Here is a 27,247-nt window from a genome sequence, read left to right on the forward strand (position 1 = left end):
GGAAGTATCTGTCAAAGTAAAAATAAACCCAGTTAACAGCATCTAAAAAATATACTGTGAGTGGGATTCATATCTCTGTCATTTGCTACAGTACATGCATGTATTTAGCTCTTTGGTCCTGTTAAAAAAACCGAAACAAAACACTTAGCTTTTCAACCCAATCTACAAAGCTCTGACATGGACTAACATCCATTTTGCAGGAGTGAAGCGGAGGAGGCCTTTTCTGGGGGGGTTAACTCCCATCAACTCATGGGTGACCAGGAGGCCAGGCCCACTGAGGACTCAGCTTTGCACGAAAGAGAAATCGTTTGTATCTCACATAGAGATGACTGGTTCCACCCAAAGTCCTAAAAGCCAGACGGACAGATAACTGGGAGTTTTTACTTATCGACTTACACTGAGAAATAAATTTCCCAGAAGAGCATAATACTGTTGCCAGATGATTACTATTTTTTAAATTGCAACTTTCACTGAAAACCTACTACCATGGGTCAAGTTCTGTCCTAGGCCCTTTCACACGAGGGGTCTCATTTTACCCTCACAACAATGTTCTGAAATATCTTTTGTGTACATGTTGGAGCTGAGGATGCTGTGGCCTGGAGAGGCTAAGGGCCTCGGCTGAGGTCACACAGATGGAGCAGCAGAGCTGACAGCAGAGGCCAGTCTCCAATGCTGAAGGCAAGGGTCTCCCTGTCGGGAAATTATTAAGTTCAGAAGGTGCTGGCAAGAGACCCAAGTCATCCTGGGTTGGTGTTTTTAAGCCTTTGGACTTGAAATATACTGGCAACATATAACTGCCAATTGATCTATAATATTCAGGGACATTTCTACAATTTTCAAGCTCCCCAACTCCTATTGGTGGCTGACACAGGGACCAGCAGCCAGCTGTTTGCTTTTGATGTGAACATGTTATAATTTCTAACATGTTGTTTAATTAACATTAAACATTAATGTTAATTACTTAATTAACCTTATGTACATTTTTTTGTTTTCTGTTTTTGGCTTTATGGTTCTTCAGTTTCTCTTTTTTTTTTTTTTTTTTTTTTTTTTTTTTTTTTTGCGGTACGCGGGCCTCTCACTGTTGTGGCCTCTCCCGTTGCGGAGCACAGGCTCCGGACGCGCAGGCTTAGCGGCCATGGCTCACGGGCCCAGCCGCTCCGCGGCATGTGGGATCTTCCCGGACTGGGGCACGAATCCGTGTCCCCTGCATCGGCAGGCGGACTCTCAACCACTGTGCCGCCAGGGAAGCCCTCTTTAGTTTCTTTTAATCTAGAATAGTTTCACCTTCTTTTTTTAAAATTTAAAATTTAACCTTTATTTATGTATTTGGCCTAACCGAGTGGCTTGAGGGATCTTAGTTCCCCGACCGGGGATCAAACCCATGCCCCTGCAGTGGAAGCGTGGAGTCTTAACCACTGGACCACCAGGGGAAGTCCCAGTTCCACCTTTTTTTTTCCCAAAAAAATGACATTGACTTTTGGAGGAGTCAAGAACAGTTATCATTTATAATTTTCCACAAAATTGATTTCCTTCTTTTCTTGCAGTGGTATTTAACTTCCTTCTCAACCCCTCTGTACTTCCTTTAAACTGGAATGAGGTCTAGAGGCTTGATTATACTTTTTTGGCAATAATACCTTCCAGGTGTTGTGTCCTTCATACTGTGTCACCTCAAAAGGCACCAGATATCAGATTATTCCACCCCAAGCAACGCTGTTTGTTCACTTGTTTAAGTATCTACATTTATTTTGATTTTTGTTGATGGGATATCAAAAAATGGGTAGACAAACCATGGGTTTGTCTGAGTGTGGATTACCTTCTGGGAATTTCACACATAGCTAATCTCAGCCATTTTTCTGTTGATGTCTGAAAGTTTCAGTTTCAAGTGATGATATTTTCTGCCACTGTTCCTTGAAATTCAAATTTTGAGGGTGTTCATTATTTGGTACCTGGGCGCTAATTTATTTATATCTATCAAAAATACATAAATATACATGGTACAAAACCATGTGCCATACTGTCTACTCATTCATGACTAAAAGAGACACTGATAATTTATAAAAACCTATCCTAGGAAACTAAGTCAAAGAATACAGGTAATAATATTTTATACTACTTTTTCTGTTCCTACTGAAAAATGTGTATGGTTACTTCATACTAACAATCCAGCTCAAACAACTCTGAAAAGTGATTACAATCATGAAAGTTTCATGTTATATAGCTATAATAAGGACTGGTGGTCCTAAAAATGAAAAACTAATGCAACAAAAGGAGGCCCTCTGAGTATGTCTTTAGCATTAAAAAATAAATAAAATGAAATCAGTTTCCAAAGTCTAGCTCTGAACATTTGGCCTGCTCTTGACTTTGAATTGTGGACTTGACCTGGAGAGTAAATCCTAATAGTGACTGTTCATAGCAACTTTGAAGACAAATAATATAACTGTGGCCTACTATGATTATTCTCTTTTTACAAAGTTCCCAAGGAAAACAGCCAAGATGCTTACATTTTAAACAAAAGTTGAGAGAGTAAATGGTTGTAAAACACACATGTAGACATTTATATTAAGGAGTCAACAGCCAATTTTTAAAATCCACCAACAGGATAAAGAAGAAATACAATTTTTGGAAAGAAGTAATAACGTAAGTAAACACCCCCGATTTTTTTGAAAGGCATATCCAAGCAGCCAAGAGATGGTGCTTTTGTTTGTTTGTTTTAATCCAACTGGGATTTTCTGGAGAACAGTATGTTGTTTTAATACAGTGAACTGCATGAGTCATATTCAAGAGCGGACTTCCATTAGATTCAAACTGCACAGCAGGCCAGGGGATGCCGCTTAATTCTTTTTCCTCCCTACCCAAAGAAGGGAGGTGCCAGAGTGCTCTCCTGATTCTCTCATCTGTTTATCTGCTGAGCAATAGGGCTCTTGCTTCAGGCTGGCTGATCTGCTGAGCCACGACACGTACGAGAAGGCTCTCTGTCAGGACAACATGCTTACCATACTGTAGGTGCACCAGCCAGAGAAATGAAGCTGGAGCACTGCTGTACGTCACCGCACCTCTGGGCCTCTGCTTCCTCACTGCTGGGAATCGATCTCTTAACTCTGAACATCCTTTAGGCACTAACTCTCCAAGTGTCTATGATTCTAAATAAGTTAAGTGCTATTTCAAATGATTCTTTAAACACCCATTGCAGATAAATACAAAAAATTCTCAGGCCTGAAAAAAATGTTCATTGATCACCAAAAAGTGACTCACTTCAAACTGAGAGACTATTTCTGCTCTTCTGCTAATAACAGAATTTTGTCATCCTCCACAAACATTTACTGCACACAGAACACTCATCCTAGAGAAGAGAGAAGCAGTTGTCTACAATAAAAACACTCCAAATTTCCCTTCCAGGTCACACTGCAGAAAGGAGATAGAATGCATTAATTTTCTCATCTACCCTGCCCACGATAGCCTGTGCTTAATATAATTTACAGAAAACTAGAAAGCTAGAGTCTCTACAGACTTCTGAGATCATCTGGCCTATTGATTTCTTTGTGTGCTGAAGCTTTGGAGAATCTGATGTAATAACCTATGGACCACTCTCTCCAGAAAAATGCATATGCACACCACATATTGGACTCAATTCCTAGCATTTTACAGACAGCCCCTGAAGCCAATCTCAGCTAAGACACCAGGCTAACAATTCCTAATCTACTCCCATGGCTTCATCTTTTACGTGGAGACCCCAAGTTTCAAACAGAGGATGTGACTTGGCCACAGTCACATAGCAGAGGCCACGAATGGAGTAAATGGAATAAAACTGAAAATGATGTAATCACCCCTCAAAACTCTTAAATCATCCTTTTCACAGAAGTCAGGCTTATCATGTTGCTAGAAAAGGTGAAAAGGTGAAATGTTTTTAGAGGAATACACCTTTCTTTTATCTTAGGGTTCTAGCTGAGCTTTTCACTGGAAAATAGATAGGTTTTCTTTATCTTGCCCTCAGGCCAGGCCCACCTATGGTTCAAGGTTGCCTTTTCTGTGTTGGTCTCAACCAATCAATAAAGCCTGCATAACTCGAGCACATTCATAAAGGGGGGCAAGTGTGAGAGTTTGAATTAGAAACCAGTTTTAAGGAAACTAACATGAGTTCTAAAGAACTCTAAGTTCGTCACATAATGGATGTTTAAGAAATTTTCTGCATCAGAGGCTGCTCCTTTATTTAGGAAGTGGTATAGTCTACTAAAGTGTTAGCAAGTAAAAGTTCTACAGGCTTGCTTTCATGATGAGATGAAACTAATTTCCAGCCACTACATTAGTTTGTTCATTTGCAAAGGGCTTGTTCTTTCAAGAACTAAAACATTCATCATGGGATGTTGCACTTACTCTTAGCCTAGCAAATCCACGTAATATATTTTGAATTCAATCCAACAAATATTCTCCTGTGAGGCAATGTGACAGGATGAAAATGTGCATGGGTTCTGAAATCAATAAAATCCAAATTCAAATACTGGATCTTCTATATCTGGACAGGTAATATTGGTTTAACAGTTAAAATAATAATTATTTATCAAATATCTACAAAGGATAAACTTCATCCTAGACCCTACTCCAAAATCTGAATTCATAACATCTAAATGAATGAGGACTTAGTTCATTCTTAAAATGATTCAAATATTTGTGTTAGTTTATTTTGACATATTAAAACTAAAACCACTAAAAATTTAAAGGTTACTGTTTAAATGACCATCTTGCCTGAAATACCACTGTCAGGTTTTTTGACCAAAGGGAAATCTATAGTAGCACTGATGGGTTTTAAATCATTAGATAGCGTCCGTGTTTTAAAATAACAGAACAATAAAACAGAAAGAGGATCGTTTCTTGACATGGGACTTCACGACTAAAATCTTAAATATTATGGTTCAGTATTCATGTGTTTCCACACTACCTACCAAGTTCTCAGACTGTACCTACTTAATCCTTTTCAAATTACTATCACTACCTTTTTCATGGAAAATTTCTTACAAATTCCTTTGAGAAGCCAAAAATTCACAACGGAAATTTCTTCCCAAGTCCTTTTTTAGATAAACCTATTCAACAGGCAAATCTAAATAATTTTTAGCAGTTCTAAATGTAGAGAATTCATGACTTCTTACTGTAATTGCAAAGGAACATACAAAGCAATTACTTAGTCACTTATAAAACCCACGTTCAACTTTCGAAATAATGACTACCCTGATAGGAGAGACAAGACTTTTATAATTAAATACTAAAGTCTAGCCATTTGAGATAAGCACAGCAGGTTATATAATTGTCCCCTGCACTCACAATACCCTGTTCCCGTCTTGGATGCATATCATTTTTCAGTAATAATAGAACATGTAACAAAAAAAAGTTACTGTACTGTAGGAAATCATTCTAACCACAAGTTATACTTCTGGCAAAGAGTAAAACCTCATTATTTTGGATTTCACTAGTTTCATAAGAGGAAAAAGTGCCCATTAATAGTGTAAATAAAATTCCCTTGAGAATATATTAGATTCTTAAGAAAACAAAACAGTAAGCAACCTCATTTACATATAAATACTTGGAGTGTTCATTGAAAAGCATGCTAGAATGGGATTCTCAAACTCTGATAGGAACTCTTTCAGTGCCCTCTGATGAGCATGCTCTCAAGAGCAGTGGAAGTACAGCATACACGTGACACTTTTTCCTAGAAAGATGGGTAGCTCTTGTGCACATGCCTGCTGGGAGCCACCTAGCACAGTCACTACTCATCCAGGGACTACATTTCCTAGGTCCCTTACACTCAGGCAGAAGAGCCATGTAACTAGTTCTTACCACTGGAATATGAAGAGAAAATGTGGACTCCTTTCAGGGCTATGGGGATTAAGGAGTGTTCCTTCTTCATGCTCTCTCCCCCTTCCACCAGCTAGATGCAGACAATCATCATAAGCCTTAAAGATGGGATTATGGGTTGAACTGTCTCCTCCCCCCCGGAAATTCACATGTTGAAATCCTAACCCCCCAGCCTCTCAGAAAATGACCTTATTTAGAAATAGGATAATTACAGATGTGATTAGTTAAGATGAGGTCACACTGAAAGAGGGTGGGCCTGAACCCAGTATGACTGGTGTCCTTATAAAAAGGGGAAATTTGGACACAGACAGGAATAGAGGGAAGATGCTGTGAAGAGTCACAGGGAGAAGATGGCCATTGACAAGCCAAGAAGAGAGCCCCGGCACAGATCCCTCCCTCACAGCCTCAGAAGACACCAACACTGCTGACACTTTGATCTTGGATTTCTAGCCTCCAGAACTGCGAGACAACACTCTTCTGTTACATAAGGCATCCAGGTTGCGGCACTTCGTTACAGCGGCCTAGAAACCTAATACAGACGGTAAGGCCAGAATATGGCAGGAGGCTGAGTTCAGGATTCCTGAATAACTGCTTAATAAAAGCACTTCACCTATCAGAAATACTTACACTGGATCAAAATTTAGCAAGAAAGGGAACCTTCATTGTGTCAAACCACTGAATATTGAGGGCTTATTTGTTATTAACAGCTAAATGACCTAATATAAGATTTAATGAAGTAATTTAACTGGCAAGTAATTTTTAAAGTTCTTTTACATTAAAAAAGAAAACCCCACAGGCATATCACAGAGAACAATGTAACATCCATGTAAATTTTTAGGATAAAAAGGAACTTCAAAGAAAATCTGAATTTCCAGGAAGATATTCGGGGGTAATTCCCCCAAATCCTCCCCAGGGTACAAATGTGCTCTCCTCTACCAGGAAAAGAACAATTTCCTCAAGAAATTTTAAATAAGCCACAATGTAAATGCTGCTATACATAGTTTAAATTAGGCTATAATTCACTTCAAACAATTATTTTGCAAATTCAGAGGAGCATTTCTCCCGAGTGGCCCAAGTGTGTAAAATTTTACTTGGGTACTAAAGACAAGAATATCGCAAAATGAGGTCTCAGTTCTTTCCAAAGTTCTCAATTAATATTATATTTAATTAATCTGAAGAGATGTCACCATGTAAAACCTTCTGCCCTCAAATATAGACCCCCAAAACGTACTTCCTTTGTGGTAGGATAACTAACATGGAATCAATACACCATTTTTTGTTTACTTTTTTTTCCTTGCATGATGAAATAGTAAAAGGACAGATATCTGTGTTAAGACACAGAGCTGTAATTCAAAATACCTCAAATGCTGAGCTGGCATCTGGGTTCTCCTGTTTATAGAAAAGCTGGGATGGTTCAGCCTGAGCTCAGAGCTCAATTTAGATCATAGCATCTGGATTCCAGGCAGATGTGTGAGATGCAGCCGCAGGTCTCCAGGTCCTGACCGATCCTAGATGGAGACCAGAGACCACTTGCCACAAGGATTCCAAATGCAGAAAGTGCTCGAGGGAGACAGAATCCTCAAAGGTGTTTGGAAGATCTGGCCACAGGCAGCCTGCTTCGAACTGCCAGGCGCACCATCATTTCCTCAGCGGGCAGGTGCTGGGGAGGCTAAGGGTAAGGTGGCCAGAGGATGACATTGAATAAAGAGTCCCCTGGTCAGCTCTGTCACGGTCAGAAAACATCCCTCACCAATGACTCGTTTCCTGAGGCGGTCATTGTTCAGATTAAACTATGGGAATCTGGCAATAAAATGAAAAATCTTAGAGAGCACACACTTCCTGCTGAGATTCGTGCTCAACTTTGCTTTGTTTCAAAGAGAAAAACTGGGATAGTGGAAGAGAGAAAGTGTTTTTAATTTTATTTTAAAAATTGTATTGAAGTATAGTTAATTTACAATGTTGTATTAGTTTCAAGTGTACAGCAAAGTGATTCAGTTATACACACACACACACACACACACACACACACACACACATATACATATATATGTTCCTTTTCCAGATTCTTTTCCATTATAGGTTTTTACAAGATATTAAGTATACTTCCCCGTGCTACACACTAGGTCCTTGCTGTTTACCTATTTTATATATGGTAGTGTGTATTCGTTAATCCCAAACTCCTAACTGATAAGAGGGAAATTTTTTCAATGCCTTTTTTTTTCTTGGTGAGAAGAAATCATAGCCTCAGTCACGCTCATATAGGCTACATACTGAAATCTAAAAGAAGAGAGGAAAAAATAGTAGCAAAAAATCTTCCCTGACCAATTTTATCTCCATTAGATTTCATCTTGCTCCTTCCTTAGTTTTCCTTGGATATAATCTATCCAGAACGTTGGTGATGTTGCAGCGATGGATTTTATGTGCAAGAAAAAACCCTTCCCCCATTGCTTTTCCACACCTTCCCCCTCCGAGGTCTCTCTCTCCTTCTTGTCTCTTTGCTGTGAATGTCAGGGCTGTCAGTGTCACAGCCTGACATGATTAGTGTTCCTGACACTACACCTAGAAGCAGAATGAGAGCGAGAAGAGTAGGCTAGGGGGCGCAGCCATTTAAAGAAGTCAAAGGGAAAAAAAGCCCAACCGCCTTCCTCTGAGGTTCCTTGATTACAGGGCAGCTTATAAATCACCTCGGATTTTTCTCATTTATCCAATTAGTCTGTTGTCCTGCTCCTGGGCAGATCCCGAAGGTGTGGATCTATTCTGTGAGATCAAAGTCAGTGGCTCTAATAACAGATAAGACAGAATTCGTGATTCAGCAGATTCTAAGGCTGTGAAGGGTAACCATCGGTGCACTTTGGGAAGATAGCAGCAGTCCATTTCGAGTATCGATTCGCTGCACTTTGTCACTCTAATGATGCTATCTCATTAAAAGAGATAAATGCCCCACTGTTCTTCCAACAGCATCTGCTCCTTACTCTTCTCTCTTCTTCAGCAACATGGCTCTCGGCAGCAGCACATTAAAATCAAATCCAATGCAAGGCTTGGCGACAGAGCTGCTTACGGAGGCTTCTTTCTTATTGCCTTTTCCTACTCTTGACCCCCTAGCTGCTCCCCCCTCCCCCTACCAGTCACCCACAGAAATAAGCAATACAAAGAGAAACAGATGTAAGAAAGTAATCATGATAGGAAGCACTTATTGAGTGCCTATTCGTGGAGCCTTCGCCCTGCCAACATTTCGCATCTCCTACCTTGACCTCGTAAGGTAAGTAGAACAACCCCCAGTTTGCAAATGAAGAAGTGGAGTTTGATATTAAGGTAGCTGCCCAAGATTACACAGGTAGTGAGAGGCTGGACCACACGTGAACAAGGGGCCATCCAATGCAAGTCCTCTTTTTCTAATCCTCATTTTCATTCATGCAACAAATAAGTAAATATGATTGTAACTTAAATAGGTGAAAAAAATATAAGAGAAGGTGGCAATCATTCTTCAGCCTGCTAGCACTCAGGAACACAATGCCATAGGCAGTGCAACAGTTTTGTTTCAACAGATTTCTTATTAAATAAAAAAGGTTGCAATTTTCCATAATGAATGTTTTATACATTATTCCTTTGTGTATCAGGCCTCTGAAGTACACATTATTAAAGTCTATTAAAGTCTGTATTTAGCAGCATTACTAATGTGCCTTTGGGGACATTACTACAATGAAACAGTATCAGTCTTTCACAAAATTTCAATTGTTTAATATTCTTCTTCAGATCTTCGATACACGTGTCTATTTTTAGCTATAATCAGACCTCCTGCAAAATGCCGTAATCCCAGCCTAGAGCTGTCACAACAAATTGTTTATGGGTTGGATTTAAGAAATAACAAGAGATGCAGTCTAGTCTAAAGCTAATTTCAGCCATCGTTTTAATTGTTGTTTTTTTTTCCCCGATAACTTGTTGCAGTTTTCCTACTGTTCTAATTAACAGGAGCTCCTTGATCACTATGACGCTTTACCTCTGTGGCTAGAGCTGGCTATCTTAATGGACTGCTCACATTTATATCTAATTGAGACTAGCCTCTCAAGATAATGTCCCTTTCTTAAAGTCTGAGGGTGGTAAAACGTTACGGAATTATTCCATAAAAAAAAGAAAACCAAATAAACCAGAAGAACATATAAACTGTGACTAATCAAATCTCAGTGTTTTCATTTAAACCTAAACATTGTCATTTATGAGAGACGAGAAATACATGTCTTCTGAGCATTTACTGAGGGATTTCTGCAAATTATGTAGTTTTACATACTCTAAATAGGCATCTCTCCTCTAGTACATTTATTAATTTTATTGAACAGTAGGAGGTTTTTAAAACATAAAGCCAAGGATGTACATATATTCAAAAGCACAACATTCTCTGCAAACATCTTATAGAAAACAATAATGCTGGGCTTATTTTTACAGAGATAAAAGATAACAAGAAGCAGGAAAAAATGCCAGCAAACAGCTCCATGTTATAAGGCCTCAATATCACAAAAAGAGAGGGGAAAAAGGCAATTCAAAGTATTAGGTACTCAAATTAATAAGCTGGGACTGAAAGCCATCTCTCTATTATGAATTTCCCCTCATACATAGCAACTGCACCAGTGGAGGTGATACGTTCACAAAATCAGGCAAATTGAGTGGACCGTTAATATTCTAAAGATGGACAAGCCACAGATTAACTGAGCAACTAGTCATGTTTCCAATCACCGATTAACTAAATAGGATGTAACTTAATTGTCTGCATTAAGACTGACTAATTGAGAGGAAAGGGGCACAGCTGAGACCTTAAGAAGGATGTCAGCACATTCCTCTGCCTGATGCACAAGGCCAGGATCCACTGGCCTCTTTGTTACAAGGGGACCCAGCCACCACCAGCATCAAAGAAAGAGGTCACCGTCCACATCATGTATCCAAAGGACCTGTCTAACGATGCTGCGGGCTGGTGTGGGCTTAGTTCAACACGGTGCTGCAGAACGAGACCGTGCCAGTTCAGTCAGCATTGAATTACAGCTCAACACGAAGGCTGGTAGGGCAGTTTGTCAGTTAAAAATTAAAAAAAATTTAAAAAGCAAAACTTGTTTTAATCAAGAAAATCCTAGGCACGCCTCTTTAAACCCTCAAGAAATAAGGATGACCAAGATTCCCACACTGACAATCACAATGTGTGTGAAGTGCCACTAAAAACAACGAAGTGGGACCGAGCATCCTCTTTCTTCCAAGTGAAAACTGTTTCACGGTCAGTAGTTGTGGCCATAATTCAAAGAGCTTATCATGATTCACAGCTCGGCCTCTCAGACTTGAAATTAGATTACAGTCATATCAAACATATTCCTTCTCCTGCTCTGGGCCATGATGGGCTTAAACCAAAAGTCCAGCCTTTCTGTTCAGAAGCCTTAATTTCCCTCCTACCTGTTTGGATTCTCCTTCATCTTTTCCGACATGATGCGGAGCTGGTAAGTGAGGCTACGGAGTCCTGCCCCTCACGTCAAGGCACTGCCATGCCCACGTGAATACTGCAGCGGGGCCCCCGGTCTCCTGGCTCCCCAGAATCATTCCTCTAAAGCCAAATTCTCTGTACAGAAGGGTTCAGATTCTCAACTTACACCCCAGACCGTGAGGATGCCTTCTCAGAGAGGCAGGCACCGACCACTGCCCCACTGTGTGCTGTTCTGAGATGCAGAGGTAAGTCCCACACTCGAGGACCCACTGAAATGCATTCCTGGTAAAGCAGAAGGAATGAAACAGAAGCACTGATGTCGCTCCTGCAGTAGAAATGACTGTATAAAGGGCGAATTCTATGTTAACTCAGGAAGCAATTCTCAAATAGCAGGTATGTGTTTTACATACAGTTACACACACAGGTTCTATACATGCACACGTTTTAAAGACAAATGAGCATAAACATACTCAGTTAATTCTTTTAAGTTTGTCTTCTCCCTATTTCATGCCAAACTGACCATCCTCTAGGTTACGATTATCTTAATCTTGCCCTCCCTTACCTCTTAGAAGGGAACTGCATTCCCGTTTTTGTCCTAAAAATTCACTGACTTGCCCAGTGAGATGCACAAGGAAGAGACTGGAGGTCTAATTTTCTCATTTCCATACACCCCACATTCAGCAGAATTTGACTTACGTGTAACCCAGGTGCTACACCAGCCTTGTGCCAACCATGTTTCATTTAGCCACACAAATTCTATAAAAATAAAGTTTTAAAAATAAGGAATAAGGGCAATGTTTCCTTAACGATGTGGGAGGTGAGCACAGATGTGCTACAATGTCCAGGGCACTCCTTCTCAGGATCCAGGGCCCAGCTTCTTTGACTGCTGAACACAGGGACACAGGCACAGTCTAGACTCCTGTCTGAGGATATGCTTAAAAATTACTGCAGACCCTAAAGAGCTTTTGTTCACATCAGTTATTTCTATCGATGTTTCACCGTATTAAAAATTAAAGCTGAGACATTTTTGGAACATGAAGACACAACCACACATTCCAACAGCCATCAGAGGGATGACATCATAGCATGACGTCATAGCATGTAGCCTCCTAAACTTTATTTTATACTTGAGAGAGAGTGGAAAGGGCAAAAAACGTCTCAGTATTATTATGAAAATAGTTTTGATCTTGCAGGTGGCCCATGAACGGGCCCCCCCCAGGGGTCCCCAAACCACAGTTTGAAAACCACTGGTCTAAACTTGGGCACATCAGCAATATCTTGAATAAGAGGATGTAATGAGTAAGAGGATGTAACAGCCGTTTAAAAAAATTTGAGCCATTGAATCAAAGGGCAGCGTCTTTTTCTAGAGCATTTCTCTACTTACTACTGCTTCCAAAGCATCAGTACATTAAAATGCTCTTTCCTGGCAATATGTCAAAGAGAATGACTCCCAAATTCAAATCTCTGTTTGACCAATGGCCCTGTCTCTTTTTTATCCACTCACTAAATATCTCCACCCAGTTGTACCTCAAATGCGAAACAGCTAAAATAGTATTTATTTTAAAATGCTTGCTTTTTTCTGTCAGTCATATACACAAACACTTACTATAAGAAAGCTGAAAATATAGAGAAAAATTTGTTAAACAACAGACATTTATTTTCTACAGTTATGGACGCTGGAAGTCCCTGATCAAGGTCCAGTAGGGTTGGTTCCTGGTGACAGCTCTCTTCCTGGTCACCTTCTCACTCTGTCCTCATCCAACCTTTCCTCAGTGTTTTCTCCAGATGGGTGGGGGAATGGAGAGAGCTCTCAGGTGTCTCTTCTCACAGAAAAATATTTTCTTAAATAAGAAACATGAATACCATGTACCTGTCCTCTGAGAAAACCATTGCCAGAATTCTGGGCAATATCTCACAGTCTTTTTTATCATGTATATTTTAAAAATACAGTGACGTTCATATCTTAAAGATAATTTCACGTCTTATTTCAAAACACTATTTTTAGTATGAAAGAATGCATATTGGTAAAGAAAATTTAGAACATACAAGCAAAAAGAAGATAATGCTCTTAATACTTTGATGGGTACCTGCAATCTTTTTCCTGTGGGTAGCCATGTATCTTTTTTAAAAAACAAAATAATGATCAAACTGTACATATTATTATGTAACTTGCCTTCTTCACAATTTACTGAGAACACCTTTCTATATTATCAAATATTACTCCATCCCTCCCTGTCATTTTTATTATATGGATGTACCATGGTTATTATTTTTAAAAAATTACTATTATAACAATATGTGATGAATATCAGCTACATTTTTATACACATCTATGATCATTCTTACTGAGTTCTAGAAATAGGAGTTTCTGAGTCAATAGGTGTGTGTATATTTGAGGCTTTGATACACATTAGGTCCCTTTGAGAAACGTGTTCTTTCATTAACCGTCAATGAGAGAGCCTGCCAGTCCTATTCGTACCTTTGATGAGTAACTTTTATGAATATTCATCAATTGTAGAAAATGCCAACTCATCATTTTAATTTGTCTTTCTTTGATAACTGTTGAGATTGGATATTTTCTTATGTTATTTGCTGATCATATTTCTTCCTTTATTGGTTTTATCTTTCTGTTCTTTGCTCATCTTTATTAGAGGAGTCACTCTTATCTTACTAATTTTCAAGAATTTTACATACATCAGCTAAGTTAACTCTCTGTCATATATGTTATAAATATTGCCTGGCTAGTCTCTTGTCTTTCAGGATAGTTCAGAATGTCTTCTGATGGAAAGAAATCTTTAGGTTTTAAACAAATACATTTTCTTCCTTTATCACTTCTGCCACTAGAAATTAATAAGGCTCTCCTTATTCCGAGATCATTTAAGTTTTATCTGTATTTTCTTCCCTGTCACTGGTTTTCGAAGGGTGTGGTATTTCTCCGAAGTCTGCCAGGAGGGGAACTTGGCCATTTGCCTTCAGAAAAAAAGCAGTGGAGACTCGTTAAATATAGATTGGTCATTGGGTGAAACCACCCAGAGTGTCCTAGAAAGGGGAAGAGAGAGATCTTACATGTTTACTATCTACCAAATCCTATCCTGTGTCCAGTAACTCTGTTAACTTGCTCTTCAAATAGAAAAAGTTTCAAATGGAGAAAGTTTTAACATTAGGTGTATGTTTAAATATTAAACTCTGGGATGAGACGACTCCTCGCCTTGGCCAGAACAGAAGCTTTGGACGGCAAAGACCTTTGTTTTGTTCACTGGTGAATTGCAAGCATGGTGCATGGTACGCAGTGGGTACATGACAAATGTGTTGAAAGACCTAGTGTTGAGTTATGTGTCTGCCGGGTGTTAGGTGGGAGAACCAACGGTGGTGAGTTCTGGACTTCCCTGCTTCATATTAAAGAGCTGCAAAGGAAGAAAAACTCTAAATGAAGGCAGAAACTAACCTTCAGTGTTACTTTTCTGTCGACTGCAGAGACTTTGATCTGAGTGTAAAGGTAAAACTGCCTCAAACCTGGCACAGTAAGACATGGTGCTGAAGACTGGAAAACATTCAGCGAGAAAATCCTGTCGGGCATACAGTAAGCAAAACAGCGGCATCCACCCGCCAAGAGAGATAAAAGACACTACCCTCCTTCATTTGATGCTATGGCGCTTGTCCAAAGCAGTAACAATCAGATTTGGCTTTATTTGAACATGACAAGGAAGAAACAGTTCTCAAGAAGATTCACTTTCACTGTGGGGGCAGGGTGGAGAGCGTTCTGTGCAATAACGGAAAAATCAATTATTTTTCAATCAGATGGAGTGTTCTCACAAATTCAAGGCAGAGGACAGCATGCGATGTGCCTTCATGAGAACGATGGCCATGAGGGAAAGAGTTTAGGATTGTAATTCCGAGGCTGCTTTCAAGACCAGAATGTTGTTCCTGTAAGTGTGCCTGTGTGTATACAGTGGCATGTACTGAATGTACGCCATTCTGCCCAATTGGCCTCCCCCAAATCCCATCCTGTTTAACTTGCCTCCCATTTGGCTATGATTTTCTAAGTAACACACTAAAACCCTCTCTTTACAGCATGTTAACATATAGATAACACATATACATACAAAACACTAATCCTTCTTGTTAACAAAATTTATAATATATCATATATAATACATATTTATACCTATTAACAAGAGAATAACCAAGAAAGTAGAAAGGGTAAAGAATGTGGACAAAATTCAAAGTTAAATTCTAATTTTAAAGTTTTTGATCAATATTAAAGATTGGAAAATCAGCTCTTGGAAAAAGATCCAAGGAGAGTGTGAAAGTTGGAAAGATGGTCTTCAAGTCTGCATAGGGCCGGGCAGAAACAGCACCCTGGGGAAATCTGTGCACCCACAATTTCTTTAACGTGTAAGGCTAGAGCATAAAGCCCAGAATGTACAACCACTAAAGTCTGTTTACAATATTTAAAAGGTGAATAGATGTGAGGGTATCCACTCTGTATAAACCTACAGGTTGGGTATCAACCTGACATATCCCATGTACACCAGCCTCCAGAAAGGGCCCCAGGTTCACGATGAGCATTGTGCTCAGACAGCCAGCGTGCTGGCTGTCTGAGGGCTGGAACTGCACCCCTTCCTGGTGTGTTCCCAGATCCGGGTACAGACTGAAGTTCCAGAATGTGAGGAATGAAGGCTCTACCTGGCTGCCAGCAGTTCACTGACAGGTTATCCCATTAAAATAGTTAGACAAACTGCCAATTCCTGGTGCCCTGTGGCCATTCCCGTGTTTTCTAGAGGGTATCGTTTCCAACTGACCCAAAAGAGAGCTGTCAATGCCTAACTGTGGTCAGAATTGCCCTGGTGCATCAGAGGAACAACACTGGACCCTACGATGCTCCAGCCCCCTCCCCATCTGGACACCTCCCTGGTTAAAATGTCCCATAACTAGGTGGAGTTTGGGAAGGAAAGAGCATGATTACCGTGTATGTCCAAGGAAGTGGAAAGTGTACAATTCAAATGTCTCCAGCTTTCTGGGAACACTTCTACTTAGAAAATCAATCACACCCACAAAAATATTTCCAACGTTCTAACTTACATATCCTAATTGATGAGATGACTATCTAGCTTTATTTGTGCTGAGATCTGTTTCCTCCCCAGAGGGTGACCTATTTTTTTTTTTTTTGTCTTATGCCAAGAAAACCATAAGAAAAATGCTGACCTATGAAGGTTACACATCATGCTTAATCACCACTTTAAATTAAAATAACATAAAATAGAGCATTCACTGGGTCACTCGGGCAGAACATAACCTCCCAAGCAACAGACACACCTACTGAGACACACTTGAAATTTCTAAGGAGTCTGGTTCCCAGCTGTGTGTCAAGAGCCAAACCATGACATCAGGTCTTGCGTTGCCCCGGAGAAACTTAGGGCAGGGCTGAAACAGCATACTGAGCCTGCCAGTCTGAGATTTCCCAAGAGCTGTCTTAGCTTTTCACTACACCAAACTGTCAGTGATAGAAGCCAAGATTTGCAGTGACTGCCGTGATGGATCTCCTCTCCTCCTTGCCCTCCAATTATGACTTTGGGGAACAATACCTGCCCAACTAGGATTCCAAAAGCTCACTCCTCAAAGACTATTGGAGGGCATTATGCTAAGTGAAATAAGTCAGAGAAAGACAAATACTGTATGATTTCACTTACATGTGGAATCTAAAAAATACAACTAATAAATATAACAAAAAAAGAAGCAGACTCACAAATATAGAGAACAAACTAGTAGTTACCAGTGGGGAGAAGGAAGGGGGGAGGGGGAGGGGAGTAAGAGGTACAAACTATTAGGTATAAAATAAGCTACAAGGATATATTGTACAAGAGGGGGAATATAGCCAATATTTTATTATAACTATAAATGGAGTATAACCTTTAAAAGTTGTGAATTACTATATTGTACACCTGTAACTTATATAATATTGTCTAGCAACTATACTTCCATAAAAAAATATATAGATAGATAGATTTTTAAAAGAGGGTAAGTATTGAAGCCAGAAGGGGGAAAAGGTCAGCAAAGTTTTCCTCTTCTTTGGCTTGGCTCAGCCATGTGAAAATCTCTCAAAAAACAATTGCTTAACTTTTTTCTGGTTTCTTCTGATGGGGTAAAGCAGCTGTGCCCGTGAGAAGGCCAAATAAAGGGCCATGAGAAAAATTACCCCTGGAAAGGGGATGTTAGTAAAACAATCTCAACAAGTTACATGGGCTTTCTAAAGCCTAGGAATTCCATAATCCGTTTTTAAGACCTAAAAGCGCTGTCCAACTCCATCACAACCCGCGGTTACCTCTTCCTGCAGTCTCTGGAAATGTCTCTCCCATGTTTTAAATCCTTCAGTGGCTCTCAGAATGCAACCCTTCCCTCCTTCTCTGGGCTCACATCTGGCATCTTCTCCCAGTGCAGGTGTTCTCAACCAGGGTATTTTCGTCCCCTCAAGGGACACTGGCCAATGTGTGGGGACATTTTTGGTTGTCACAACTGAGGTTGGGGGAGAGGGATGCTACTAAACACTTCCGATACAGAAGACAGCCTCTCACTACAAAGGATCACTTGGTCCAAACGTCAATAGTGTCAAGATTGAGAAATCCTGCTCCAGCCATACCAAACTATCTTCTGTGTCCAAGAAATGATCACGTATGGTACAGAATCCAACTCAAGATGTCACCTCCTCTATACTCTCTATCCAGATCCCCCGAAGTTGGGTGTCCCTTCTGTGCTTCCACAGCTTCTGGTACACGCCTCACACTAGCCACAGTACCCCCAAATCGTCTGTCACCTACTGAAGGTAAGACCTAAGCCCCATTCATCGTTTATCCCCAGAGTGCCCATCTGGTAATCAACTGCTCCATGCTGAATCAATCGGGGAATAAAGTGGAAATGTTGCAGATGCACCCAAGACTCTCTGGCAACAATGTCTAAGGGACAAGAGTGTCCCCAACACCAAAAAGAACAACAGCAAACATTGATCAAATGCTTATAATGTAGACATGGACTATATTAAACACTGGTACACATATTAATTCACTTCATCCTTATAACAATCCTGTGAGGTGGGTACCATTATCATCAACATTTTACAGATGGGGAAACTGAGGCACAGAGCACTTAAGCCACTTTCCCAAGGTCCTCAAAGCTAGTATCTGTAAGAGCTGATATTTAAACCCGGGTAGTCTGGCTCTAGAGCCTCAGTCTTCCAATATTCATGCCAAGGCAATTACATCAACAACCAATATTTCAGCTGCTCAGAGGCCTCTGATAAACACAGCTGACACCTTTGGAAGACTACACCACCACCAGTCCCTGTGACCCTGCCTGTCAACACTGCTTGCCAACCTCTGGAATGCTTCTGGCAGGAGATGCAACCTCCTCACGCCACAGAAAGTTATCCCATACCCAGGGTAATAAATCATGGTACCATAAAGACACAAAGGATGAGCCTCCAAAGTACCTCTTACCTTGTTCATGCTGTAGGGACTGCAGCAAGGGATTAGACATGTCACAATGCAAGGCAGCTCTTGAAGATTCACCTTGGTCCCGTAGACCTCACTTCCTGAAGCAGACAGCTGCACTGCAAAGACAAAGAGGATATCCATCAGCCAGCGTTCAGGAAGGCCCAGAGCAGTCCCATGTCCAGTGGAACTTTCTGCCATGATAGCAAGGCTCCATGGCTGTGTTATTCAATATGGCAGCCACTAGCCACATGTGGCTACTGAGCGCTTGCAATGTGGCTAGTGCAACTGAGGGCTGAATTTTAACTTTTATGTAATTTTAATTAAAGTTCAATGTAAATAGCCACATGTAACGGTTAGTGGCTACTGTACTGGACAGTGCAGGTCTAGAAGAGTCCAATCAAGAGTCTTGAGGCCACAGACACTGGGCACGCCACTGTCCAAGGAAAAGCTGGATATTATATGCTCAGAGTCACTGCAGATACACAGGGACAAGAACACTCATTCATTTGATAACTATTTTTTGAGTACTTACTAGGTGCTGAGTACTGAGGATATAGTGACCAGTAAGCCAGAGAGGTCAGTTATGTAAGGGTTTTTAGTGCAGGCTTTGGCCTCCTTAGGAAGGGAAAGGATCTAGCATGTGAGTAGCATGTATGCCAAACCTAAATGCCTTCCGTGTTGCCCACAGGAATAAAGGAACAGACCAGCTGGGACTTCCCTGGTGGTCCAATGGTTAGGTCTCCATGCTTCCACTGCAGGGGGCACGGGTTCAATCCCTGGTCAGGGACCGAAGACCTTGCATGCCTCATGGCATGGCCAAAAAAAAAAAAGGAACAGACCAGCATTTGCTAGAGCCTGATTGTACCACTGTCAGGGCTTAATAGCTAGAAGCTTTCACAGAGCTTTTTGGGAGGAAGTGTACCATAAAAGAATTCAGGAGTTCTGTACTGTGGGCCTAATGAAGCAGATGACCCAACGCCTCCTCAATAAGGAAAGGACCCTTAAGGAAATAAGGGTCCACGTTTTTATCCACACTATTGGTTCTTTAGGTAGGTTTTTTGATTCATTTGAATTACATTTTAGAATTAAACAGTCATTGTTCACTTCTAGGATTCCTAATTTGTCAGATATTAAGAAAAAATACAGAAAGAAAATATCTTCAACCACATAATTGGATTTGTAGCCTTTTCCTTTGAAAGATGTTTCTGGGTGGATTTGAGAGGAGAACAAAACATGTAAGATGCCTTATAATCACCTTATTTCTGTATTATTTTTTTCAGGTTGCATCTAGGAAGGATTTATATATCTGAACCTTTCCATAAAGACTGGAATTTGAGGTTTAAGTGGAACCGCAGTGCTTTAAAAATATATTATTTTAAACTATATTAACAATCTAGAAAATGTTCAATAGAAAAAGGAAGAAGTACTCAGAATCCCACTAGCCTACCATCACCTCTGGTTCTTAGCAGCCAGCCTTGGTCTGTCGGAGAACAAGACGCATGTCTGCTAACTGAGTCGAGGGCACAGAAGTCCAAGGCTGTATTCTCCATATTAACAACTTGCACCGTTAAGAAAGTGATTTTGCAATAAACGTTTTCGAAAGATAAACTCCTACTTCGCACACATTACTATTCTTTGAATACAGTATTATTATAAATCAGAAGATAGGGAGAGGAAACGGAAGATCACTCCCTGGCTATTTGAGACACAGAGATTCCAAAGAAAATACCACATTCAGTCACAGCAATGACATATTTTAACAATGAGGTACCACATGGAGAGACCCTGGAATTCTGACTCTGCAGCCTAAACTACATCCAAACCCCCTCATCTGTACATGAGGCCTGAGTAATCACTGTTTCAAAGCCAAGAAAATCCAACATCTAATTCTAACCAACCTTAAAGCGACTGAAAGAAAATTCTCCACGTAACTTTTACCTTCGAATTTCCAGAAACAGATGCTAGTGAATTTCTGGGTTTTAAAGTAGAATTCTATACATGTTAATTCCTTTTTTTGACATGTGTATTTGATCTGTTTAAAAACTACAGCCCAACACTTAACTGGGAAGTTTGTCCAAAAGCCTGGCAGAGATGCCTGATGTCACAATTCCATTCAAATGGACACAGTGGTATCAACACAGGAAAGGTGGGCACAAGGAAATAATAACAAACAGACAAGGATTCTTGAACATAATTTCCCCAAGGAAATCCCACCCAGCTCCAATCATTCCACCATCCCCATTCCCTCAGAACTTGCTTATATATAGTTTGCACTCAACTAATTTTGGATCCTCTCATGTTCCCCACCCTCACCAAGTGTTCCTGTCTCATTTTCATGTATGTTGGTTCTATAACAAAGTCAGAATAAAAACTCTTCAAAGGAAATATTAGTCACCTAGAAAGTTCTTAATAAATATTATGAATAGATTTTTTTTCTTTGCTCTCACTCATAAAGCCTAGGATGATGTCATGACTCTTAATGCAGGACCTTAAAAACAATGTTGATAATTGTTGCAAACTGCCTTCAGGGTTTTCTTAAAAGAGGAAAATCTTTTCATGTCCAGGATCATAAATCTTAAAAAAAATACTGAATACTTTACAGCTATGCAGAGCTCGAAACTGTACAATGCACTTTTATATTAATACTCTTATTTAGTACTGAGATCAATCTGAGTGGTAGTTTTCCTAATTAGGACACCAGATGCAGAGAGGAAAAAGAATTCTTCTTAGTCATGCTATAGTAGGCAGTAGACCCTGGGCTGGAAGTGACTTCCCTTAAAGATACTACAGAATTAAAATATGTTCAAAGACCACCAATAAAAAACCTCCCCCAGGGCTTCCCTGGCGGTGCAGTGGTTGAGAGTTCGCCTGCTGATGCAGGGGACGCGGGTTCGTGCCCCGGCCCGGGAAGATCCCACATGCCGCGGAGCGGCTGGGCCCGTGAGCCATGGCCGCTGAGCCTGTGCTCCGTAACGGGAGAGGCCACAGCAGTGAGAGGCCCGCGTACCGCAAAAAAAAAAAAAAAAAAACCTCCCCCAATAAAACACACATACACACACTCAAAGACCACCATTAACACAAAACACCTCAGCAAATGGATGACAGAATTAGAAATTGGGTCAGTTTGCTTCTGGACAGCAACAGAGAAGACCGGCCTTATTCCATGAAGTTCTTTTGATCTCCTTTGAAACACAGAGAACCTCGTTGTTTTATAGCCAATTCAGCTTATGAAGAAGCTTTGAAAAATCCACAGCTTAAAAAATGAGGCTGCCTCTTAAGTATAAAGCCTTGGAGGAAAAGATACCAGAGTTACCATAGTGGAATTAAGGGAGTTTTCTTCTTTATTTTATTTTTCAGTGTTTCTTTTTTTTTTTTTTTTGCGGTACGCGGGCCCCTCACTGTTGTGGCCTCTCCCGTTGCGGAGCACAGGCTCTGGACACGCAGGCTCAGCGGCCATGGCTCACGGGCCCAGCCGCTCCGCGGCATGTGTGATCTTCCCAGACCGGGGCGCGAACCCATGTCCCCTGCATCGGCAGGCGGACTCTCGACTACTGCACCACCAGGGAAGCCCTCAGTGTTTTTTTTTGGTTCAAGAAGCTGGATTCTCCTGATACTAAGCGAAAGGAAAGCACAGATGCCTTTCAAGGGTGGCTGGAGAAAGCCCATCCCAGAGACCAACTCGTGACTTCCACTCAGTCGCTCGTAACAAGGTTGGTTCAACAAAGCCCAAGGTCAAGCTGAGGCGTCTAAAAGGTTAATGAAATGCAATTCGTCTTTCCAGGCGGGTAAAGAAGTGTGGGTAAGCAGGGAGGTGGTGACAGGGGACGTGTAAGAAGAAGAGAGCAAAGAGAGAATGAAAAGAAAAGGTGAAGGCTACAAAGAAAGGAGAAAAGCAAAGGGCAGGCGAACCAACAGAGCCCTGGAGACAGATTAAGCGATGTGGCCGAGTGCCCCTCGCCAGCTGGTCCTCACTGCGGAAGGGACCCAGAGACTCAGGCTTCTGATGACAATGCCGCATCCTATGGCTTCTCTGGGATTATACACTCTCAGGGCCCGAGTGTCAGCAAGTGGGAGTTGGAGTAAAGTTAAGCCTGGGCCTACCTGTTTCACCACTATTTATTTACCACCAGTCTCCACCTACCACAGAGAAAAGCCTATGTCACCTGGATCACTGATAATGGAGTAGAGAGGTATATGGTGAGAACAGCATAAGCCAACTTTATTCTCTTCTCCTTACTCTAAAGAGAAGCTTAAACATGTCAAAGGGCTCTGTGTGTGTGTGTGTGTGTGTGTGTGTGTGTGTGTACTGCGCTATTTCTTGGCCCTTGAAAATACAACTAATACTTACTACCCATCAATGGAATATGATGAACTGGGCTTTTCTCCCCACTCCAACTCCCACACCCCCTACCAAGATGCTCATTCTAGAAGCCTTTCGTGATACAACTCAAAGCCGGGTAGCTCAGGCACTTCTATGGGAAACACGTCAACAGGAGCCAGCCGTTTATACCTCACAGCATCCAAGTTCCTTCTGGCTTTTACATATAACACACCCTGAGGTCAGCCTGTGGAATGGCCTCCAGTCCCTTCCCTCCCACCACTGAATCCAGCATCCTAAACTTAGGGCTGCAGCATGAGGACCCAAGAGCTTGTGGGGAAGGAATAAGGGAATAAAAAGACGAACAGATTTTGGAAAGAAAGGGAGAGCAGGCAAGATGCTAAGAGTCTAGAAGAAATTCTGTAAATCTAGGACTTAGGAGCTTGGGAAACCGCACGAACAGATGAGAGGAAGAGCCCTAATACCCTCCACCTCGGGGGAGTAAATTTCATGGGCTGCAGTAGTTCACATGTCTCTGAAGCCAAGTCCTGACCACCTTCAAGTGGAATCTCCTCGTGCAAAACTGGAAAATGTAAAACCATTTAATTACAGACAGTCCAATCCCTCCCTTCCACAATAAGGGGTGTGGCGCGGGGATTAAAGGATCCAAAGGTGAAGCAGCAAACAGACCCCTGTCCCCTACCCTGAATGCGCCCACACCTCCCAAGTGGCTGTCTCCTTCCGCTCTTCCTGAAGAAGAAGCAGAGGGACCAGAGTAATGCTCCCTGAGGAACTTCTTGAAGGTCCTTCTCCATCCTCAGGGTTCCAGCAGACACGTGGCTCTGGTTCTTCAGGACCTCTGTGCCCTTGTCACCCCCAGCTTTAGGCAGCAAACATGCCATACCATGGTTCTGCCCCAAGAGACAGGACAACGCTGGCCACCCTGCCTTCACTGCGTGCCACAGAAAACATACAACCCTAGCCAGAAGGATGAACATCTGGCCACCGAGCATCATCAGAAGTCTTCTTCTAGGCAATTTGAAAATTAATATTCTGAAATACTAACTAGCCTATGAGCTATATTTCAACAGGAAACTGTGATAAGGAAGAGGAAATGAAAGGATTACGAAGGACAGAGACACTCCTGGTTAACACACAAAAATTGCCTTGAGAGCCAGACGGGGAGTAGCAGAGTGCTAGCAGTATGCTGCCAAGGGGTAGAGTGTCAGCTGCTTTCAGATGACCGCTTCTGGCATGTATGCTGGGGGTTCCCCGTACGTAGTCAAATCCTAAGTCAGGATATCTAAGTTCAGCGCTATCACTCTATAAAAGATCAATTTCAGTGATTTAGGAGCATCTTAATTAAAGGCACAGTACAGAAGAGCTCCCAAGAGGGGGACTGGTTCAGCCCACTTCTCTTGCCTGGGTGGCTATTTAAACCAGAGGACACAAATTCAGATGCCTAAGGGGTCAAGAAAGAATGACATGAGGGAACAGGCCAGAGAAGACAATGCGGGGTAGGGGGACTGGAGAGTCTGCCACTCAGGTGTAGCTCCAAGAAGGTAAGAACAAGGTACACGGCCCCAGAGCTGATATTCAAGAAAGACAAAAATATTGAGAGATTACGTAAAATCACATGCTTTTTCAATGTTGGCAATTGAGGTTAATACTTTGGAAATCCCGTACGTGTAGGTCAGGTTGTATCTGTTATTTGTACACCTTTCATGTCGGTCGGGGGATTCTTTGTCCCTTTAAATCTCCAGGGCTGGTGGCTCCCAGCCTGTCTCCTGACCCTCTAGGGTTGTACTGCTGTGGCTTCCCTGGAACCACACCAGTGTGAATGTCAACTCTGCCTCTTGGCACTAACCTTCTCCGAGTCTCTATTCCTTCATCTGTAAAATCTGGGGAAATTCTTTATACCTCCTAAGATTATTTTGAGGATTAAATGAAAACATGAAGAAAGTACTGTATGCATGATGTTAAAAAAGATGAGGCTCTTCTCCTCTTCCTGTTTCCCATCACCATTCAGCATCACCTCATTCTGCTTGTAATTGTACGTAGGTGTTCACCTCTCAATTACCCTACTGGGTTATAAGTATTTCAAGGGAAGAGATTTTCTCTGTTTTATGCCCAAATAACCAGCACTTATCCCACTGCCTTACATGCGGTAGGCACTCAATATATGCAAATTATAATGTTGTTATGGACTGAATGTGTCCCCCCAAAATTCATATGTTGCCTAATTCCCAGTGCGATGATATTTAGAGGCAGGGCCTCTGGGAGGTAATTAGGTTTGGATGAGGTCATGAGGGTGGAGCCCCCATTATGGGATTAGTGCCATTATAAGAAGAGATGCCAGCGAGCTCACATGTGTGCATGCATTCTCTCTCTCTCTCTCTCTCTCTCTCTCTCTCTTCCTCTCCTCTCCATGTAAGCTGTCTGGAAGAGAGCCCTCACTAGGAACCAAATGGGCTGGCACCTTGATCTTGGACTTACCAGCCTCCAGAACTGTGAGAAATAAACTGCCGTTTAGCTTCCCAGTCTATGGTATTCTGTTACAGCAGGCTAAATTGCTGGTGACAAACATTTAGGAAGATCTTCCTTAAATCTGGCATCAACTGAGCCTTTTCTTCTCATTTTATGTTCTTCCGATGCTTTAATGACAATATCTTTATCTACTCCTCACTTGGCCAGAATATTTTGAGACTAAATGAAAAAGCAGGTTCAAATTAAGAATAAAATACTGAGGAGTTTTCTCTTAAGAAGTGTGGCATCACTTTTAGGTCAACAGCATACTATTTGGGCACTCTTTGCATGCTTCAGAAGAAAAAAATTAAACATAAGCGATTTCATCACCCTACTAATAAATAAAGAATCATGCCTTAATTTTAGCATCCTCAACTCACGTTTGCCAACAGCGTATGTCACTGCCGGCAGTGTACCTGGTGGCTGGCCACAGGTGGAGGCAAATCCCCAGTCCATTTGTCCACTTTGGATTGAGACGGCTGACTTGTATTCCTCTAGGACAAAGGTTTACTAACCACGACTGACCTACCCAGGTTTCTTTGATGTTATGCTGAAAGAATCCCAGAGACCTTCAAACAATCTCAGCTTCCTTCTCCCTTGGGGGGTTTGCTGAACAATTCAGGCCAACACATTTCCTGTGATTTGGTGAGAAGCTAAAATAACTCAACAGACAGCCTAGTCAGCGGGGGACTTCAGAATGACCCACTGAAAAGGAAGACGATGGAAATCACTATGAAGCTATCTCTTTCCAGAAGCTCAAGGGGACCAGCTATCTCTCCAATAAAAGGTTTCTAATTAAGGGATTTAAATATTCTCAATAATACCTTGAGGATAGATAGGTCGTAGTGAGAGGCAATCGCCTTATTGGGAGCAGAGCGCTTACAGTGAAACTCATGTGTTTAGCAAGTCAGACTGGGTGTAATGCCTTGTTCCTCTGGGAAGAAACATTCATTAATCCTCAAGCTCAATTTTCCACGATGGGCCCCTGTCGAAAGCAATCTCAGGGATTCTCTGTTGACCTCTGCTTCCCTGAGGCTCACATTCTGTCCTTTCCAACACCAGCTTCTCCGCAGTGTGGCTTGTTCTTTGTGAGGGCACCCTGTGTCCTAAAGTTTGCTTCTGCCAGGGCCCTGGGGCTCTCAGTGCTCTCAAGTGAGTTTAGCGTCAAAATAACTGAAGTTCCCACACCTTGCAGGTAGTGTAACTAGGGAACCCACAGCCATTCAAACAACAGAACACCGGATGCCCATCTCCCCAGCCCTGTGCCCCAAACACTCACACTCAGAACCCGATACAGACTCTGCAGGGAATTCATCTTGCTGCTGTGGGCCAACAGCTCCTGTGGGAGTATAAACACCACAGCCCCTAGAACCTATGGCCAGGTCTGTGGCATCAGCGTCTTCTGGCACCTGGTATCTCCCTTTCCTGCCTTCGAGCTCACGATGCACTTATTATTTTCTATTTCATCCAACATACCTAAGGATTTTGGGGGTGGGTGGAGTGGGGCTGGGGGTTGGACGGGGGCCAGGCTGCACCAGCTCAGGATACTGTTCTGTCACAAATTCCAGTTTGGGGGTTCCCTAAACGCAATTCCGCCATATCCAGCCATCCCCT

General features: G+C 41.7%; 1 protein-coding gene across 1 annotated transcript in view; it reads right to left on the reverse strand.

Annotated features, from left to right (window-relative positions):
• The window catches only part of BACH2 (BACH transcriptional regulator 2), a 360,814-nt gene that overhangs the window by 258,525 nt on the left and 75,042 nt on the right, over positions 1 to 27,247 (reverse strand). Inside the window, exon 2 of the mRNA XM_022552705.3 lies at positions 18,793 to 18,905. The gene's annotated coding sequence lies outside the window, so the exon portion shown is untranslated. The remainder of the gene's footprint in view (positions 1 to 18,792; positions 18,906 to 27,247) is intronic.

The sequence above is a fragment of the Delphinapterus leucas genome, chromosome 12 (assembly GCF_059928025.1).
Source record: "Delphinapterus leucas isolate spDelLeu-1000000601 "Yukka" chromosome 12, BTC_Dleu_Yukka2, whole genome shotgun sequence".
NCBI classification, from domain to species: domain Eukaryota; kingdom Metazoa; phylum Chordata; class Mammalia; order Artiodactyla; family Monodontidae; genus Delphinapterus; species Delphinapterus leucas.